This window comes from Nicotiana tabacum, chromosome 14 (genome assembly GCF_000715075.1).
Source record: "Nicotiana tabacum cultivar K326 chromosome 14, ASM71507v2, whole genome shotgun sequence".
Lineage (NCBI taxonomy): Eukaryota > Viridiplantae > Streptophyta > Magnoliopsida > Solanales > Solanaceae > Nicotiana > Nicotiana tabacum.
In genome coordinates this window covers 2964069-2986172 of record NC_134093.1, presented here as the reverse complement: position 1 = coordinate 2986172, position 22104 = coordinate 2964069, and the positions used below count along the sequence as shown (strand labels likewise).

Here is a 22104-nt window from a genome sequence, read left to right as displayed (position 1 = left end):
GATCACCGCAGATGCGAATTTTTGTAGCGCACTTGCGTGCGCGCAGGTGCGGGATTTGAGCGCAGAAGCGGGCTTTGGTGCAGATACGGGTCCTTTTGTCGCAACTGCGATGTTGCAGGAGCGGATGTTTTCCGCAGGTGCGAGGTCCAATTCTCCAGAGCTTCTCCGCAGAAGCGGAGCGTTTGTCGCAGAAGCGGCCCTTTACTCGCAAAAGCGAGAATCGCTGGGCAAAATGTTATAAGTTCGAGAGTTGGTCATTTTTATCATATATGGAGCTATGAACTTCGGAATGGAGCGATGTTTGGAGCAATTTTCATCACAAGGATTGGGGTAAGTGTTCTACACTCGGTTTTGATTACATTTCATGAATCTATCTTTATTTTTGGCAATTGGTTGATGAATTTTAATGAGAAAAATGGAGGGGGGAGGAGGGGTGGGGGTTAGCCTAAAGTTTCATAAAGCGAATTTTTGAGTTTGGAACATCAATTTGGAGTCGGATTTGAGTGAAACTAGTATGGGTTGGACTTGTAATTTAATGGGTTGCCGAATTTTATAATTTTTGTCGAGTTCCAAGGTGCGGGCCCGGGTTGGACCTTTTGGTCGATTTTGGGCTTTTGATTAAAACTTCGACCTTATCGATTAGGTTTATTTCCTTTGGCATATTTGATGTATTTGAGTTGGTTTTGGCTAGTTTTGAGCCGTTCGGAGGCCGGTACACGCGTGACGGCATTTTTGGAGCATCGTTTGGCAGTGCTCAATATTGGATTTGGCTTGTTCGAGGTAAGTAACACTTCTAAACTTGGTGCTGAGGGTATGAAACCCCGAATTACATGTCATGTGATTGATGTTGAGGTGACGCGCATACTACGTGACGGGCGTGTGGGCGTGCACCGTAGTGAATGTGATTTAGTCTATTCCACGGAAACTGTGTAGCTATCTTATCTGAACATTTTACTGTACTCTACGTATTAGAGCACCTGAGCTGTGATCCATGTTAGAAACCATGTTTAGTACTCTTGAAGATAGGTATGAACGTCATCATACCGATCCGCAAGACTCTACTGGACACTTGCTCATGACTTGTAGAACCTATGAACCTAGAGCTCTGATACCAATATGTCACGACCCCAAATCCACTAGTCGTGATGGCACCTAACCCAACCTGCTAGGTAAGCCGGCTAATAACTATCCAATTCCAATAATATTAACAAGACAATTAAACAAAAGGAATTATCTGAATCTTATACATTTCCCAAGGACTGGTAGTACAAATCATGAGCTTCTAAGAATATTGTTTACTAAGCTGAAAGGAAGTAAATACATCATCTGTTTGAAAAGTACATAAACAGAGTTTTATAGATCTAAGGCTACGATGAACAAGAGGCAGCTACAACGGAATGCAGGTACATCTTCAATTCCAGCTCACATCGAAAACAACAACATCAGCAGCCAACATCTGCACGCAAAGTGCAGAAGTATAGTACGAGTACAATCGACCCCATGTACTCAGTAAGTAACAAACCTAACCTTAGGTTGAAAGTAGTGATGGGTTGTAACATAGGTCGGGTCCAACTCAATAACCAATAGTACTTCATAACAATGCAAGGCAAGTAAATAAAGAAGTAACTCGGAATTTAAAATGCTCAGCTTATTCATAATTCCCGAAAATAGTTCCACTTTTAAAATATATCAGTGAAAACCCAAATCCTTTACCGAAATCGTCGTAAAATATGAGATAGTTAGAAAACTGTATTTTTTTCAAAAATCCTTTCCACAATAAATAAGATATTTTATTTTCTTTTCAAATAGCAAGTGTGAAATACCCCTATATGCCCACATATCGATGACGTTAGTAACCTCCTTAAGTTTAATCTCTTCTCAAACGGGTCGGGTTAGTCCACATGGGCGACCCACGACCCAAACCTAATATCCAACAAGAAGCTCTCTTGTAAAGCCTTTGATTCGACTTTTGGCAATGTCATTTCGAAAGAACGAGAACATGTTGGGAGAACCTAGATATGTCGATTTAGAAAAGGTCGATGCATATGGGAACAAAAGGTGAATGGAGGGGGTGCTCCAGCGACTATCTCGAGTAGTCCATACATGATTACAATGCTGAACTGTCTATTATCAACATGGTAATTAGTTTTCTGTTGCCGAGACAAATTTCTTTCCTTCTTAAAGTGTCTTTTTAATACTTGTGTACTAATTAAATTATCATAGGTATGGTATGCCGCTAGTATCATCAAACAATGCGCTAGTGTAGACTATGAATGGGATTGGAGCAGCTTAATTTTGCTCTTGTCTATGTGCTGAGTTTCCTCAAATTTGCACCTAATAACGAGAGGAGGAAAATCTCGGCACTCTTCTTTCTAAACATTGCAATTTGTATTGCAGTAGCTCTTATCTCCATGCTTGCTCTTCATGGAAAAATAGTAGAAAGAATTTTTGTGGTATTGCTACCACCGTTGTCTCCTTACTTATGTATGGATCACCCCTCTCAATCATAGTAAGCCTATGTTTTTAATTTAACACTTCATTCCTTTTTTTAGTATTTCTTTTCATTTTCCTTAACCTGTTTGCTATTCATACATGTATACACAAGCGTACGCAAGAATGTTTATAAGCGGTGTCGAAATTTACACAAAAACGAGAATAATAACATTAATTGTCATACTTCTAGACAAGAAGTAATCTTAGTCTATTGGTTTTATTGAGTTTCAAGTTAGAAAAGGTCCTAAGTTCAATTCTACTTCATAATTTTTAACCATACGAGGTTCAAACCTCTAGCCTCTTAGAGCAAAATCAAGTACATAACCAACGCACCAAGAAACAATTTGTGTTAAGTGGTGTTATTTTTTCCTACTTATCTATTTTCTTACAGTATTAATACATATATTTAGTAAACAAATTCGACGAAGCGGTGCCGCGTGACACCGCTTCGTTAAACGTGCATCCGCCCCTGGCAACACATGTCATCATGACAAAAAGTGGAATTCATGCCATTTTGGCTCTCATTCTTTGTAGCTCTCTCTTGTGGTTTGTGGTTAACATACGCCGTCATTGGTAAAGATCTATTCATCAAAGTAAGGGAAAATTCATAAGTACCCTCTCAACCTAACCTATGACCGAAGTTTCAACTACACATCTTTTCTTTACGGGAATTCTATTACCCTCCTAAACTATTCTAAAAAGGAATAAATATCTCCTTGAAATGTCATAACTAGATGTTTCTTGGGAGGTGAAATACACTCGCCTGCCATATATATATATTGTCACTCTTTTTTTTCTCTCCCATTATGTTCCTTATTTTGATCTATTATTCTATTCTTTATCATGACTAGTAGCAACATGACAACAATACAACAACAACAACCCAGTAATATCTTACTAATAGGGTCTGAGGAGAGCAGTGTGTATGCATGCCTTAACCCTACCCCGAAGGAGTAGAGAGGCTGTTTCCGAAAGACTTTCGGCTCAAGAAAACAAAAGGACAAAAAGTGACAATATTAGTATCACCACGGACAATATTAGTATCACCACCAACATGACAACAATGAAATCCAAAATTTTAATTCTCCGATATCGATTTCGGCCAAAGAAATAATATTCACGTAGTGATAATTTCTTTGGTCGTCGTTGCTGCCGAATTTTTAAGAAAAGTATTGTATATTTTCGAAGAGAAAGGAAAAAATATTTTTTTAAGTTACTGACATAATTAATTAAGTGTAATATCCAATAAAAAGATGACATGTGTACACACAATCACATTTAAATTTATTTTCTTGCTAATGCAAAGATAAGAATAAGCCCATAAAAGTTTGAGGAAAAAATACCAATCTAAAATTAAAAAATGAATTTTCAAAGGAATGGTGTTGTAAATGGAGCTCAATGCCTTTTAAAGGTGGCTATCATCTTGGGAAGAAGAAAAAAAAGGGTAAAAGACAAAAGATTAAGAAAAAGAAAAGAAAAAGAAAAAGACCAGTAAGTAAATTTTTGGGCTTTGAGAGAGTGAACACACACTTTGTCACGCCAGCATTTAGGGTGGTAATAATTTCACTTTATAATAGTTCAGGGGTAATAGGGTCCTCGAAAAAGAAAGGTATGTAGTTGGAACTCCGGTCATAGGTTGAGGGGGTACTTATGCATTTTCCCTAAAAGTAAGCGTAAAGTCTCTCTTTTTAAGCGCCTTTCTTTTTTAATTCTCAACGTATTTACTTTTCTTGATTTATTGCAAATTTCAGCTGGTGTTGGCCTCATTTTGGGCCTATGCCGAGGTACTTTCGGAAACAACCTCTCTGCTTCTTGAATGTAGGGTTAAGGTCTGTGCACATATTGTCGGCCTCATTTTGGGCATTGTGCAGCTTATCCTGTACGCTGTTTATAAACAGGGTACTGGAGATGACAATAATGATAGCAATGCGTAATAGAAATCAGATGTAATTGTAGTAGTAGTATATGATGTTTAAACAATCTCTGTTATACCTAACTGAATTTGGATTTGATCAATCTATATGTGTTTTTAAATTTTTGGTTAAATGTATCCTCTGTCACTTGATACTTTTTCTGGTTTAACAACATACAAAGTTGCAGCAAGGCCTAGAAAAGAAGCAGTTGATCAATCAACAACTGAACCTCTTAAGAGAAACTACTATTTAAAGGTACATAATTTTTCATCGTTTCCCCTTTGCTTTCTTCTGATTTACAGTGAGCACAATATGTCTCCTCGTTAAGTTAATTCAACGATACCTTATCGACGTAAAATTACTACATTCTCACACAAAGACATAAAAACCAGAGTTATAGTTTTCTTCATAATGTTGTCTACTAAGCACACCTCAAGAAAATCCAACTCAGTATTCAGAAAATCAAACTTTCTGCTCGAAATAAAGTTTTCATATTTCAGTGATAGCAAAGGAAATCAAGAAAACAAATGTCAAATATAAGGAGGGAGGGAAAAAGAAAAAACTGAAAACTATACCATGTTATTGTGACAAGCACGTGCTTGACTCACAGCTTCCAGAAACATCCATTAAAGATCCTGTACTGAACCTATTGTTTGCACATTATGCAAATTAAGACACTAAAACATCACATTGGAGTTTGTTTCTACTTACATCAGTTTATTCTAATACATCACCGTAGCTTCAATGAGGTCAATACGGTCGCATCCTTCATTCTCGTTAACTTCTTTCTTAATTCTCAAAGCTGAAGCCACCAGAGATTCATTGTTGCTGCACCCCATCAATTTAATCTGTTTCAGCGTTGGAATATCTGCAAAGCTAAGGGGGATCTCCTCGAGATAATAACACACTTTTATAACAAGTGTTTCAAGCTGAGGAAAAGATTCCTCTGAGGCTTCCCACCTTGAGATATTGAAGTAGCTCAGTTTCAACAACTTCAGTTTGTGGAACGTGATATCTCCAAGGCACCACTCTTCAGATTCAATAAAATTCAGATTCCTTAATTGGAGATACTCTAGACTTGGTAATCCTGCAATGCAGAAAATCGTGCTTTCCATCGAAGACCCGCATAGTACCAATTTCTTTATATTTGAAGGCAAGTGTACAACAGCGGACAAGGGATAGAAAAGGCGAAGTGATTGAAGCTGGGTAAGACTCTCCAATTTGAGACAAATCTTTTCTTCATCAATATTTCTCCCATATTCACATAAAAAAAAGATTTCAAGTTCTTGAAGATTAGGACACCTCTGTACTAAAACATTCAAGCAATCAGTATCGAGTCTAAATTCAACACCCCTTAATATCCTCAAATTCTCCAACTTAGAGGATTTTTCAAAGATCTGATTTTCCCAACAAAAACCAGTTTTAATAAAGTTTACATGCCTTAATTTTTTCATTTTCCAAAAATTCGTTGATAACTGCGTACGCCTTAAACACTTGAGAATTAAAGTTTCTAGATGGGGCAGATGTGATTTTCCATGAAAATCGAATTTGTCTGTGAAAAGTGCGACGTACTTGAGGTGAATTAGTGGTTTCAACGTTGCTAACGACAAACGACCCAATTTATGGGAACTCAAATCCAAGACCTTAAGAAGCCTCATCAAATTAATAACCTGACTGAAGGGATTCCAATATAAAGATTCTCCTCCATTGGTGGTTATCAGTGACCTCAAGTGTTGGTGGAAAGGCTTCCGTGTTTTGGATGCAAACTTGGAAAGCTCATTACTGAAACTGAAGCTAACTCGACTTTCCTTCAAATCGGAAGGTTGAATGTTCCCCCTCACTGCCAACATAAACTTTTCTTCTCTACTCCTCTCCAAGCAAAAGTGAAGCACTACATCATGAACCTGGCAGTATTTGACTTTACCGTTATATCTTCTCCTTGAAACCATTACCACGTTACTGCTAATGAGATCCATCAAGTAACCTTCAGCTGTCTCTTCCGTTAATCTCCCAGATTCAATGTTCTGCACGAAGCCTTCCGCTATCCATAAACTTATCAATTTAGACACCGGGATCCTTTCGTCCTCTGGAAACATCCCCATGTAGAGAAGGCAAGGTCTTAAATAGTCGGGTAAGTTTTCATAACTTAACTGCATAGTTGCCCGACTATAGTCTTCAGACTCATGGTCAAGATAGGAAAATAGAGCTTTTTTAACCTCATGCCACCAAGATCTTTCCATTTTCTTCTTTTTGATTATTCCAGCTACCAAGACAACCACTAGGGGCAACCCTTTGCACCGTCTTGCAACATCTAGACTCACATCGTTTAGTTCAGGTGGGCAAGCTTCGTTTTGAAACACTTTTTTCTGCAACAATTCCCTACTCTCTTCGGGCGTGAGGAATGGAAGGAAATAAAGATCAGTATGGCACTTGACATGTTCACCCACTTTCTCAAGACGAGTTGTTACAACAATTCTGCTTCTATTTACAACATCAGGGAAACAAAGTCTTAAGTCATCCCATGCCATAAAATCCCACATATCATCCAAGACAATGAGATATCTCTTTCCTATTAAGCTTTTCCTCAGCTTGTCAGCTAGTTCGCCAACCTCATCTACCTTGTCCTTGGAACCGGTAACTTGATTGAAAATCTCTTGTAATAGCTCTCTCCGGCTATATGTTTGGGAAATGACGCACCATGCTTGAACATCAAAATGATAAACAATGATGTCATTATTGTACAACTTTCTAGCACAAGTTGTTTTACCTTGTCCCCCCATGCCAACAATTGGGATGACATCTAGCTCATTTGTCCCTTGTGTCAGATACCAAATTATTCTTTTCGTGTCATTCTCAAAACCAACTATCTCCTCATCATTCATAAGATTACTATGTTGAGATGACATATGTTTATATGGCTCTACCATAGAGCAGGGCTTAAGAGCAAGGTTCTCCGACCACATCTTGGTAACCTCCGCACTAATATGCTTGATCTCTTTTAAGATTGTAGGAAGTGAGCAAAAAAGATACCAAAGAGCATTACACTGAGCAAGAATAGAGTCAATGGCAACTTCAACTTCGTATGCCAAATTGATAGTACGCCTCTGAAGATCTTTAAGAATTTCATGTTCATGCTGCACCTTTGCAACATCTCTGAAAACAGATGTTAGATATGAGAACTCTTTCTCTAAAATAACAATATGAGGCTTCATCATGAAATCTAAACCTAATTCAGATTTCATCATCTCATTCAATTTCCTTAATAGAGAATCCAGAAAGCTCAATCCGCCAACTGTGGCAAACTGAGACGGAGTGAATATTAAGGATTTGTAGTACCTCTCCAATTGTACCTTTAGATTTTCAGTTTTCTCCAATATCTGTATAGAGCAAAGGTTTATCTTGCTAGTATCATCTTTGATCATAGAGCTATGAATTACACATAGAACATCGCCCGCACGAGCTCCAACCTCTTCCAAGACCTCATTCAACCTCTTACCATTAATAACATGATTTGGCACATCAGCAAGAAAGACCAACAAGAACTCTATTGCCACATTAATATTTCGAACAGAGATAGTATCAGAAAAGTTCTTAAGCTTCTTGCACTTGAGACACACCAGCAGACTGTGGAGCTGATGTGAAAAATCTTTTGGCAATTTCTGCTTTTTGAAAGTTGTTGAGTGACTAAACTTAGAAGCCCTTATTTCACCAAGAAAAGTCTTCTTCATTTCAAGCTCCACTAGCTTAATCAGACATAATAGATATGGAGGTTTACTCACCAAATCATTTTCATCCTCATATGAATATGTATCATCTTTATCCTCATCTGCATTATCTTCAACCTTATTAAGCCAAAGAGCAAGGCAGAACTGTCCCACATTGTCAGCCATGAACTGAATTCGAGTCTCCAGACCTTCCAGCTTCTCATGGTCTATGTAACTACTTATCTCCGTGGCATATAAGTACCTCAAAATTCTCATTTTCTTTTGAATGATTTTCACTTGCTCTAAAAATCCAAGATCCATTCAGTAGCATCCAATTCGAAGAACATTTGTACATCATTTAGATTCTTGTCGAGGCAATCCATATATTCTGATAGATGGGAATGATTCAACTCAAAATTGTACCTTAAGCTGGTATTACCTTCAATGAATTCCAGCAACTGTGAAACTAGCCTTTCCACATTAAGGTTAGTTTTGCATTCATCTGGATTACCACCAAAAACTGGTTGAAGCATTTCATCAATCAGTTGGGCCTTCTTTGCGATTTTGACTAGGGAATCAGGCAAAAGAAAATGATGGTATTTGAGAAAAGTACTCAAAAATCTTAGCTCCATTTCAAGTGTCTTAATCTTGATGCTGTTCAGATCACCTCTGCTCTTGATCCTTCTTAGGTTATCTAACATATCCTCAATATCATTTTGAGTCATCTTCTGTAGATAAAGTAGAAACTTCCTGCAAGTTCACCAACTCTTGTAATATTAGTTTCACTAAAAATAACATTTTTTTAATGTAGTATTAGCTCTGTTTCAAGTGTCTTAATCATCCAATGTCATTTTAATTTTTTTCTAGTTTAAAATCCTTGAAGTTCAGTTTTCTATTTAATCATATGGAAGTTAGACAAAATGATGTTTACTTCAGGATAAAATCACATAGTCAAAGTGAGGGTAGAATGGTTTTAAAAGGGCATTTCGGTGCACTAAGCTCTCGCTATGCGCGGGTCTGGGGAAGGGACACACCACAAGGATCTATTGTACGGAGATTTACCCTGCATTTCTACAAGAGGCTGTTTCCACGAACCCTACTTTAGTTCATCTTCATAAAATATTTTAGTTGATCAATCATTACCAAATTAATTAGTGAAAAATGAGATAATAGCAAGTGAAACCAACATAAATCATACTATTACTATACTAAAAGTGGGAAACCCCTAGTGTTCAAATTTAAATTACAAAATCGCCCATCAAAATTTAATTAGCATACCCGAACTCTGTTTTCAAAATCTCATCTTTTTAGGCTCATGTATATTTGTTATTTTCTTTCTCTTTTTCCTTTACATGATAGTAGATAATTAACATTGCACTATATCGCTAAGCAGATTAATTAGGATAGTATATTTATGTTTCCGAAAATACAAATGAATGAATGGTGTTACTACTTATTTGCATGACATCTCCAAAGTTGTTAATCCCAATCATTACATACTACTGAATTCGCTAACAGCATGCATAACACAAGTATAAAATGGTTATTCAAAATATGTTCTTTATATTCTTTAGTTTATCTTTTATTATTCAGAACATGTTTCATAATCTTAGGTAGTATAGGCACTAAATAACTCAGGATATACGTGGAACGTAAAATAATGATTCATCTATTTAAACTTAATTCTTTCCCTCAAATCTTGAAAAGAAGGAACGGAATCAAAAGTTAATATTCACTCTTACAATGAAGCAAGCGTGAAAAGATTAGTTTTCTCATTTTTTTTTTTTTTTTGTGTCTCCAATTTTATGATCCTGTGAAAGATTATACACATTCTGCACATTAGGGGTGAGCATAGTTTGGGCAAACCCGAAATCCGAATTATTTGGAATTTTGCTTTGGATTTTCATATTATGGATTGAATTTCGGATTTAATTTTTAAAATTTTTGGATTTCGGATTGGATATTGGATTTGGCACTTCAGATTTTTTGATATCCGAAAATCTTCAATTTTTATACTTTATAATTAGTTCATTATTCATATCAGTACTAGAAATTCGGCAAAAATCGACCAAAGTCGACCGACCAACTTTGGTCGGTCAAAAAACCGACCAAAAAACCGACCAAAGTTGGTCGGTTTTTCAAAATATTTTTTTTTAATTTTTTTTTACGAAACCGACCAACTTTGGTCGGTTTTCTTTGGCGCAAAAATACGGAAAACTATTTTTGAGTCCCGCAAAATTTATTTTTCAAGAAACCGATCAACTTTGGTCGATTTTTCAATTAAAATAAATAAAAATTAATATTTAAAAAATGACCAAAATTGGTCGGTTAATTCGGCCGGTCATTTTAAAAAACCGACCAACTTTGGTTAGTAATTTTATTTTTTAATAAAACCGACCAACTTTGGTCTGTTATTTTCGTGCAAAAATACAATTAAAGAGTATAAATCAAATAAAAGACAGTCTTAAAACAAAATGCATCAATGGTCTAGTGGTAGAATAGTATCCTGCCACAGTACAGACCCCGGTTCTATTCCCAGATGGTGAATCTTTTGATTACATAATTAAAAAACCGACCAAAGTTTTTTGCAATATGTTTTTTTTAATTTAATTGACCGACCAAAGTTGGTCGGTAATTTCCGACCAACTTTGGTCTCCGACCGTCAAAATACTGTCCACACGTAAATGGTCGCGTTTTGGTTGGTAATTGACCATAACCGACCAACTTTGGTCGGTGTTTAGCGGATTTCTAGTAGTGTATGCCAATAGTGACAAGTCCAATATCATAACCATTAGACATAATCTCATATATTCAATACTAATTACTAAGTTATTATCATAATACTTTATATTCGGATATGATTTAATTATTACTACTTCTTATTGGATTTATTAATGTATTTGTTGTATTTCCTTGGTGATGATTTCATTACTTGAATACTTTATTTGGATGATTGCGGTGAAAATGAGAAACTTTTTAGGTAATTTAATATGAATATGCGTCATTTGGATGTCATTATTGTAGAAAGAAGAAGCATCTCAGCTTATAAGCTAAAAATCGAAAATACAAAATATCCAAACCGATCAATCCGAATCCAAACTTAAAAAATACGATCCATTCCGAGTTTAGTTGGATTGTCATTTCTTCAATCCGAAAACTGAATATCCAAACCGAAATTTTCATATCCAATCCAAATTGCTCGAACGCCCACCTCTACTGCAAATTTTTATTATCAAAAATTTCACAAACTTCCCTTAGGTTTTGACATATTGCGCATATCTCTTTTGCGATATCAAATATATTATACCAACTTCCCTTCTTTCATATTTTCTTTTGAGGTGAGTAACTAGTAAAACAAAAAAGGGCAACCCGGTGCACAAAGCATCCCGCATACACTCAGGGTCTGGGGAAGGCCGCACTCAAGGAGATGTGATGTAGGCAGCCTATCCTGATGTCCACGACTCGAACTTGTGACCTATAGGTCACAAGGAAACAACATGACCGCTACTCCAAGAAGGTAAGTAACTAGTAACGAGATGATTTATAGTCACATAAATATCTAAGTTTTATTTTAAACCATAATTGTTTTTAAAAAAATTCTTAAAGTATATGATCAGTCAAACACGATCATATAAATTGGGATGGAGAGAGTAGTAGTTATTAAGACAAAAGTTAAATGGATTCATGTAGCTCTTCTAGCAATATAAGAACTAGATTTGTAGATTGCAAATGAAACCAATTTAGCACTACTAAAAAAATTGGAATTAACTACGAACTTCATTGTCAATCTGTCGCTAAATTGCTAGTAGCTAACATAGTTTTTTGATAGTATGTCGCTAAATATAGGATTACTGATGAATTTTTCTGTTTAACTACAGAATTTATCCGTCCCTCATTCCTGTTTTTAGTAGCGTAGAGATTTGGAAAAGAAGATAAGTTAACACAAGTTCAGTTCAAGTCTTACAATCAATCAATCGTGATTTTGGCTTCTTTCGTCTTCTTTGGCAACTCCAATTTCTGATACAATATATCCTAAGAGGAAGCACAAGAGATGAACATTAAAATTATAAGATTCAGGAGTAAATAAAAGAAATCACAGAAATGATCATATCAACAAATAATGATGAAAATTTTCAAATTGAACCAAATATATGTCCCAGAATTTTCGATATATATAGGAGTATAATGTTTCAAGTGTTGTTAGAAAAAGTTTATTGAAATACCTGTAAAAATTAAAAGTTGCTGTAGGAGAAAACTACCTAATGAAGAAGCTCGGAAGGAGGAAGATATATGTTAGGTTCAGTGGATGAATAATTGTCTTGAAGATTTCCTAAAAACCTCATAAAAACCTCATATATGGAACTATTTGGTTAAAATTTGTGGTCTAAAGTTATTTATATTATTAAACTATTTTTAAATATAATAATGCTTTTTTAGCATATTATACTAAAAAGATGTGCCACTAAAGGAATAACTTTTTGGTTCTTTAGACGGGCAAATGGGATCCATGAAAGGACTTGTCAAGCAATAACGGAGTCCCACATATATATAATGGAGTATGTGATATGCAGAACTTTTGCTTTGCTTTTTCACATCGAAGGATATGACTAATAAAGCAACCGCAATAATCAAAAATCAAATTGAAAGTGAAACAGTAAATATATTTTGACGGAGAGAGAACAAAGTTGGTGCCCAAAGATACTTTTAATATGTTATAATATTGTCTTCGTCGACGAAGATGTACGGTTTTTTTAAAAAAAAAGTTATCATACCTCTAAGAGTATCCAACAACTTATAAGTAGAACATTTCGAAAATTAGTTATATGTCACCCACGTCAATCAAGTATTTATAGCCACCGAAACCTAGATATTAACTTCTTCTAGTTTAGTCGGGCAAAGGCACTACGCTACGTCCAAGTAATCACTCTGCAATTTTTATACTTGTCCCTTCAAATCATCGGATATGATATTAGTTGTTAGGGCTAAAACATACCTAAGATACTCTTAACATAATGTAATATTGTCTGTTTTGGGTCGAATTTGTACCGTATTTCCTAAAAGTTCTCACACCATTACGAATAATCAACACTTTATAAATAGAATAATTTTTTTGGCCAAAATCATACGCGGCCCCCTAATGAATTTTCCTCTCACACACCTTATCTAGGCCATGTTTCAATTGAATGCTTATACTGCTCAAATTTGTACCTATTAGATACTTTTTTGACAACCGACAGAAAAATAAAAAGAGTATAATACACTCGTTGATAACATGGTAAAGTGACGAAATAACAGAAAACATGTGTCATTTGGGTCCAAAATGATGATTAAGGGAAAAAGAAAAACTATTTTCTGAACCACAACCCCACACCTACCCAACCCTCCCTCTCAATTTCTTCTTCTTACCAAATAAGCCACTCATCGTCCCACCCAGGGGCGGATCCCTCTCAGTTTTTTTCTTTGTTTTTTTCCGTTTTTTCCACAAAGCTTTATAAACATCTCGGCCCTACATATATACTTCTTCTGTTTCTTTTATTCTTTTTTTTTTAGAAACAAAACATAACAAATGAATAAAAGTCAAACTAAAAAGAGAACCAAACATGGGTACTTGTGCCGTATTTAAGTGGTTCGTTATTCTTTTAAATATATATTTTGATCGTCGGGTACTCGTTCCTTAGTTCGGTTATTAAAAATTAAAAAATATTAATTTGAGGTGGTTATAGGAACCCATAAATTTTAAATGTTAGATCCGTCTCTGATCTTACCTCCCTTTTCTGTTTCTCACGTTTGTTTTTGGTGTTTTAAATGGAGAACGGCGACGGCAGGATAATGGTTGATGATGGAGGATGTGGTGGCAAAGAGAGAATGGAGAAGAAGAGATTTTTTTTTAAAATGGGCTAAATATATGCCCTTTACGCGCTGTTTATAGGTGTATTACACACCATGCCATGTCAACAAAAAGTGTTTAATAGGAACAATTTTGAATAGTATATATGTTCAATTGAAATATGGCTTAGATAAGGTGTGAGAGAGAAAAATCTAAACAAGTTTAAGTGGGTGAGTATGATTTTGGTCAAATTTTTTTTTTATATTCAACGTGAAACTTTGTTCGCCCCTAATAAAAATATGGAAGAAAAATTGTAAAAGAAAAGAGGTTGGAAAGCTAAGAAAAGGATAAAAAGTACAGCGAGATAGCACAACGGATGCATATATAAATTAAGACAAAGACACATCTAATCTAATAATCGAGTGAATTTATACGGAGGGAAAATATACTCATACTGTTATTTATGACTTTGAACTATTTTCTTGTACTTTCTGGAAATTTATATTATTATTTAGGAAACTAATATTCTAATAGATTTGGGAAAGAAAAACATATTATCCTTGTAAGATAGGAAAAACCATTCTCTCAGGGGTCGTTTGGTAGGTTGCATTAGAGAAAATAATGCATGATTTATCCTATGTATAAATCATGATTTAGCTTTTGGTATTACTAATGCCTTGTTTGATACATGTTTTCAACCTATGTATAACTAATACATAGCAAACTATCGTATTAGCAATACCAAGGCTATTAATGCATGCATTAGCATGGTTAAAGACATAATTATCCTTAAAGTTCTTTAAAGTTAAAGATTATGGAGGATATTTTTATAAACAACTAATTTTCTTAAAAATTATGTAATGCATTTTAATTTTTAATACATCACACCAAACAGAGGATAAGAAATAATCTCTGCATAACTGATACTTTCATTACTAACACATGCATTATTAATCCCTACATTTCTAATACACCTTATTCATCACTATTCTTATGTATCCTATCAAACCGCTTGTTGTAGTTTTAAGACTATTTGGAATCTATATATAAGGGTTGTAGGTACAGATTCTTTATACTGTACACTTCTTCTCTTTGCTTCTGCTCGTGGACTAACCTTAGTCGAACTTCGTTCAATTTATGTGTTATTTTTTCTTTTCTACTTGCTTTGTGTGTGTTTGTGTGCTAATTAACCCACGATCTTTCGCTGCAGTATTTGATTTTTATAAATATATGCGCGATGTTACACATGACATCTACGCCTATAGTAAGTTTCAGATGTAATTAAGTCGATCAAAATAAATATATGTGCGATGCTACACATGACATATGGTTTGTGCATCCATTGTCAATGAGATTACATTGTTGGTTCTCAGGCTGTGGTAACATCAGGCAATTGTTAACTAAGGGAAGCGAGCATCTAATAAAGAAAAAGAAGGAACAAGAATTTTGTTACTGAGATACACCAGTTCCACAAGCATAATCAGGCATGAACCGAATTCGAGTCTCCAGACCTTCCGGCTTCTCATGGTCGATGTAACCATTCATCTCCGTGGCATATAAGTATCGAAAAAATCTCATTTTCTTTTGAATGATTTTCACTTGCTTTAAACATCGATTTATCTAAAGGAGTAGTCCATCCGTCAAAAATGTTTCAGACTCTTCTAATTCCAGCGACACCAGTACATCATTTAGATTCTTAACGAGGCAATCCATATATTCCGATAGATAGGAATCATTCAATTCATAATTGTAGCTTGAACTGGCATTACCTCGAATGATTTCCAGCAAATGTGATACTAGCCTTTCCACATTAAGGTTAGTTTTGCATTCATCTGGAGTTCCACCAAAAACTGAGTTAAGCATTTCCACAATCAATTGGGCCTTCTTTATGATTTTGGCTAAAGAAACCATATCAACAGAGTTGCATTATTATTATTGATTCAGAAAATTCATAAAATCCATGTATGTATAAAGACAAAATTCTCTTTTGATAATTTTTTTTATTCATTTAAATCATTTCCCAAGAAGAAATGCGTGAGAGGATCTGTTAAATTTCAACTTTTTCAAGTATCCAATTTCACCAATATAACAGACACTTAATTCACATTAGTAAGATATGATTTTTCTTAGATTGAATATATTTAAAATGAACAATTCATAAAATATATTCTATATACTTGTACAACTAGGATCCATGTCTTAGTCAAAGTTTTGACTTCTAGTAGGTTACTATATCATATTTACTATGAATATTTTATCTTTTATCGTAAGTGAACTTAATCTGATGGTATAAAAGATCTATCTATTATCGTAAGTGAACTTAACCTGATAGTGTAAAACATCTATTCACTGATAGTGCATAGAACTAAAGCTCTTTTGCATGTATATAGAGACCTTCGCACACAGTCTTTTGCATATACTTTAATCAATTAAGTATTTAGACAGATTGGGAAAATGGATGAAGAAACAAAACCATTTCTAAGTGATAGCAAATTGAAGAGAAAAGCATGATCATCTCTTGATGAGACAATAGAAAGTTGCATAGGTGAATTTGGATGGGCTCAATTTTTGCAAGCCATACTTGTCTCTCTTGCTTGGTTTTTTGATGCTCAACAAACATTTATTAGTGTTTTTACTGATGCACAACCATCTTGGCATTGCATATCCTGCAATTCTTCTTCATCCATTGACAACAATTTTTGTAATCTTCCAAAGGATGCATGGGCTTGGGATTTACCAGCACATATTTCAGTTGTTTCAGAGTGGTCTTTACAATGTGGTGGCTCTATCATCGTCGGCCTTCCTGCTTCTTCCTTCTTCATGGGATGTCTAAGAGGTATAAGACGAATTTATAATTTAAAGTTGATGGATTCGAGATTCTGAGTTCCTTCAATATATGAGTCAAACATTTACTCCATCTATCTCACTTTATTCGACCACTTTTCTTTTTCAGTTAGTCACAAAAAGAATGAGCTATTTTTCTGTTTGGAAACTACTTGAAATTAGCATCCCAATTTTACCTTTAGGGATGTGACTTGTTTGGTCCTATTTGATGGTATAAAAGTTCATTCATTATTGGGAGAAACAAAATAAAATGAGAAGCAATACTCTCACCGCCGCTCATTTAGTTATTGGTAGTAAGCACAATTTTGGTACTCTCTCTCTCTCTATATATATATATATATGTGTGTGTGTGTGTGTGTGAAAACAACCTTCCGTTATTTCTTATATTTCATACCCAGACATACATTTTCGCATAAAATGGGACATATGGAGTAAAAGTTATACTACATTCAAGATTGTTTTCATTTTTATTTATGGGGTATTCTGAATATGATGAGTTCAATTGAATTCACTTCTAACAATCGAGGTACGCCTCTGCTTAAATTTCAGGAGGTTTCCTTCTCTCCACCTTAGCCGACTCCTCACTTGGTTGAAAAAACATGCTGGTTTTGTCATGTCTTTTGATGTCCATTACTGGAGCAATCACTGCTTTTTCCACCAATATATGGATATATGCATTCTTGAGGTTTCTTTCTGGTTTTGGAAGAGCTACAATTGGCACTTGCGCGCTCGTCTTGTCCTCAGAACTTGTGGGAAGACGATGGCGAGGCCAAGTTGGAATCATTGGCTTCCTCTCTTTCATTATGGGATTTATTTCATTACCAACTTTGGCATTTATAAACAGAGGTTCTACATGGAGAATTCTTTAATTTTGGACTTGTTTGCCTACAATTTTATACTCAGTCTTAGTCCAGTTTATAGTACCTGAATCTCCTAGATGACTTTATATCAAAGGAAATAAAGAAGGATTTTGTCCAAACTTTGAAAAGCATTGCACCTCCAGCAACAAGAAGTAGTTTAACCTTGAGTTTTTTCCGATCATTCATTGTATTTGAAAATCAAGAAGTACTCAACAACAACTCGGCCGATCTATATTTAGCTATCAAGATGTTGGTGGAAACAAATTGGTCTTTTCGTCGACTAGCAACAATATTGTGTGTTGGATTTGGTATTGGTATGTACTATGGTATGCCATTAGGTGTTGGAAGTTTAAATTTCAATCTCTACTTAAGCATGACATCTTCCATCTTGAATTTCCATCTTCCATCTTGATTCTTTTCCTTATTGGGAAACTTAGTAGGAAAGGTTCACTACTAGGATTTGCTATGCTAAGTGGAATTTGTAGCATAGGTTGTGTTATACTTTAAGGTGAAAAATTCAAGGAATTGCAAATAGGGGTTGAATTGATTTCATATTTCAGCGCATGTACATCGCTCGGTATTCTATTGATCTACGCGTTGGAACTTTTTCCGACATGTGTGAGGAACTCGACTGTGGCAATGGTGAGACAAGCGATGGTTCTCGGCGGAGATTTCAGTCCAATGCTCATAGCAATTGGGAGTAACAACAAATGGTATTCTTTTGGTGTGTTTGGTTTGAGCATAGTAATATGTGGTTGCTTTGTTGTGTGTTTACCAGAACAAACGGCAGAACACTTAGTGATACAATGGATGAAGAGGAGGACAAGGAAAGAACAATTGTATGTTGATTATTATAGAAATCTTTTGCTTGATCAAACGACAATAACAAACCCAGTAAAATCCCACAATTGGAGTCTGAGGGTAGTATATACGTAGACCTCCCCGGAAAAGAACTTTAGAAACTTGCACTCGTGTTCTTTATTTTGGGTTGTAATTGGTTTGGATATCAAAGGTGGAATAGTTATAAGTAGATTCAAATCAAGGAGTAATCTATTGATGTATTTTATTATGCCATGGAATGTACTTTTGTTTCTCATTTCTGAGTGTGTTTGACCGTGGCATTTGACCATTACATATTTACTTATATATTTATGTTGTAGTTATGCATTTCAATTACTGTCAAAAAATGCGCGCAAACACCTTGCAAGAAAATTTTAGATTAATTTGTTCGTTTTTTACCGGTCTACGAATGTTTGCACTTGTGCTCTATTGGTACCATCTAGGGTGGGTCGGGTCGGATATTGACGGGTCAGAAACAGTTATGCAAAACGGATAAATTATTCGACCCGATTTATATTTTAATATGGAAAAAAATGGGTTAACTATCGGATAATAAACAGACCCTCAAGCTTGGCTTCAGCTAGGTATGCTGCTTGTACCATCAAACAATGTGCTAGTGTCGACGACGAATGGGATTGGTGCAGCTTTTGCTCGTCTATGTGCTGAGTTTCCTCAAATTTGCACCTAACAACGAGAGGGGGAAAATCTCGGCACTTTCTTTCTAAACATTGCAATTTGTATTGCAGTAGCTCTACAATTGGCACTTGCACGCTTGTCTTGTCCACAGAACATGTGGGAAGACGATGGCGAGGCAAAGTTGGAATCATTGGCTTCCTCTGTTTCACTGTGGGATTTATTTCATTACCAACTTTGGCATTTATAAACAGAGGTTCTACATGGAGAATTCTTTACCTTTGGACTTGTTTGCCTACAATTTTATACTCATTTTTAGTCTATTTTATAGTACCTGAATCTCCTAGATGGCTTTATATCAAAGGAAACAAAGAGGGGTTTGTTCAAACTTTGAAAAGCATTGCACCTCCAAACAAGAAGTAGTTTAACCTTGAGTTTCTTTGGTTCGTCCATTGAATTTGAAAATCAGGAAGTAGTCAACAACAATGCAGTTGATCTGTATTCAGCTATCAAGATATTGGTTGAAAGAAATTGGTCTTTTCGTCAACTAGTAACACTAATGTGTGTTGGATTTGGTATTGGTATGACTTATTATGGTATGCCATTAGGTGCTGGAAGTTTAAATTTCAATCTCTACTTAAGCATTACTTTGAATGCATTATCTGAATTGCCATCTTCCATATTGATTCTTTTCCTTATTGGGAAACTTAGTAGGAAAGGTTCATTACTTGGATTTGCTATGCTAAGTGGAATTTGTAGCATATGTTGTGTTATACTTGAGGGTGAAAAATTCAAGGAATTGCAAATAGGGGTTGAATTGATTTCATATTTTAACGCGTGTACACCTTTTTTTTAGAATTACTTTTCATTTGCCTTAACCGTTTTGCTATTCATACATGTAGACACAAGTCATCAGGACAAAGAGTGGAATTCATGCCATTTTGGCTCTCATTCTTCGTAGCTCTCTCTTGTGGTTCGTGGTTGGCATCATAATGTAATTTTTCGTAATATTTCGAAGAAGGTTGGTCAATTCTAAATCAATATTTTACTTATATACATAATGTAATTTTTCGTAATATTTCGACGAAGGGTAGTCAATTGGCCACCCTTAGCAAAGGGCGGCTTCGTCCCTGGTTGGCATATGCCGTCATTGGTAAATATCTATCATAAAAGTAAGCGTAAAGTCTCTCTTCTATATATAAAGACTATCTCCTTCTAAATCTTGATGCCTATGCTTAAGATTGTTTTGTTGTAAGAAAGGCTATCTAGTCTTTATCCTGTAGTTGTCAAATTTATAGGGAAAATGACACTGTATAGCCGCTTTCAAACTAATAGCCGAAATTGATAATACCTCAAATTTGTTCACTTTGTGTGCTTGGCTGAAGTTGTCTCTGCTTCACCAATTTGTACATAGAAAGACACTGTAACCAGCTGCTCATTTTGTCAGAACAAAATATCATTAATCAGTCATTATCTTAAAAGTACTAATGATGAATGTTAAGAACAAACTTATTGGCTTCATTCTTTATGACTTGGTGAATTTAAAAGAGGTCAATTTTGCAGGTGCAACATAGAAGGTGTAAGATGAAAGGATCATAGAAACTTAAAGAAACTACAAAAGCAAAAATGAAATCAAATTGGAAGACCATATGAGGTCAATACGATCGCATATTGGAGTTTGTTTCTACTTACATAAGTAATGAGGTCAATACGATCGCATCCTTCATTCTCCTTAACTTCTTTCTTAATTTTAAAAGCTGAAGAAGCCACCAGAGATTGATTTTTGCTGCACCTCATCAACTTAAAAAGTAGAAAATTCCTGCAAGTTCACCAAACTCTTGTCATATTAATCTTCACTAAAAGGGAAATTTTATTAATGTCTTTTAATACTCTATACTATCATAAACTATAATGCTTGTGAAAGATTATACACATTCTACACATTTTTTATTATGAAAACTTTCACAAACTTCCCTTAGGTTTTGACATATTGCGCATATCTCTTTTGTGAGTTATATACCTCACAACATAAGAGGATGAGCATGGCTACAAAAATTTACTAAGACAGAACTCCATCCACTTTGTCTGTGCTTTTGCTGCAGTTATCTTAGCAATTGCCAAATAAGAACACACCGTCGTTAGTTTGAGATCAACATGGAGCAGTAAAGAGAAAGCAAGCATCTAATCAAGATGACAAAAAGAAGAAGGTGCAACAACAAAAAAAAAAAATTAAAATAATACCATGTTTTTATGTGTGATGACATGGCCCTTGATAGGAGGTCGAGTATTAGGGTTGTAGGTTAGGAGGTAATTGAGTCTATTTCTCTTCGTACCTATGTGAGGCTAGTCTGATAGGATTTTTGTCTTAGATTGCTAGTGGTTAATGTTGTGTTCTCGCTACTCTTTCGTTTTTCATAGTGTCGGATCTATTTACTGGCTATCACTTTTGTTTTTCATCTATTTTCTGGTCTTTATGATGCTGTTATTATTCCTATGGTATCTGTTGGTGGTACTGATATTGTCTCTTTTCATCTTCTTGAGCCGAGGGTCTTTCAGAAACAACATTTCTACTCCTTCGGGGTAGGGGTAAGGTCTGCGTACACACTACCCTCCCCAGACCCCACTGGTGTAATTTTACTGGGTCGTTATTGTTGTTGTAATACCATGTTTTTATGACAAGGTCCTGACTCACATATGCTAGAGATAGTCCTATTATTTCTGTATTAAGAATATTGTTGCACATTAGAGCATGCAGATGAGATAAGTATGGATCAAAAACCCCACGTGAAAGGATCGCAATCAAAGAAGGATTCGTGTGACTCTACACCTTCACATAAATTGGGACGAAGGGAGTATTACTTAAACTTTTACTTATATACTGAATTTTCTGTATGCCTAAATCAGAAGAATGAAGTAATTAAATACAGAAGTTAGTCCTATAGGGCCTGTAGCTACTAAATGAGAAAAAAATAGTCATGGATAATGTATGT

At 35.3% G+C, this 22104-nt stretch overlaps 3 pseudogenes; 2 read left to right on the top strand and 1 right to left on the bottom strand.

Annotated features, from left to right (window-relative positions):
* Positions 1–4880: 4880 nt before the first annotated feature.
* On the bottom strand, positions 4881–12476 carry LOC142168663 (putative late blight resistance protein homolog R1A-3; annotated as a pseudogene).
* A 3915-nt stretch (positions 12477–16391) lies between these two features.
* On the top strand, positions 16392–18489 carry LOC142169118 (organic cation/carnitine transporter 3-like; annotated as a pseudogene).
* Positions 18490–19067: 578 nt separating this feature from the next.
* On the top strand, positions 19068–20180 carry LOC142169191 (organic cation/carnitine transporter 3-like; annotated as a pseudogene).
* The last annotated feature ends 1924 nt before the right edge of the window (positions 20181–22104 follow it).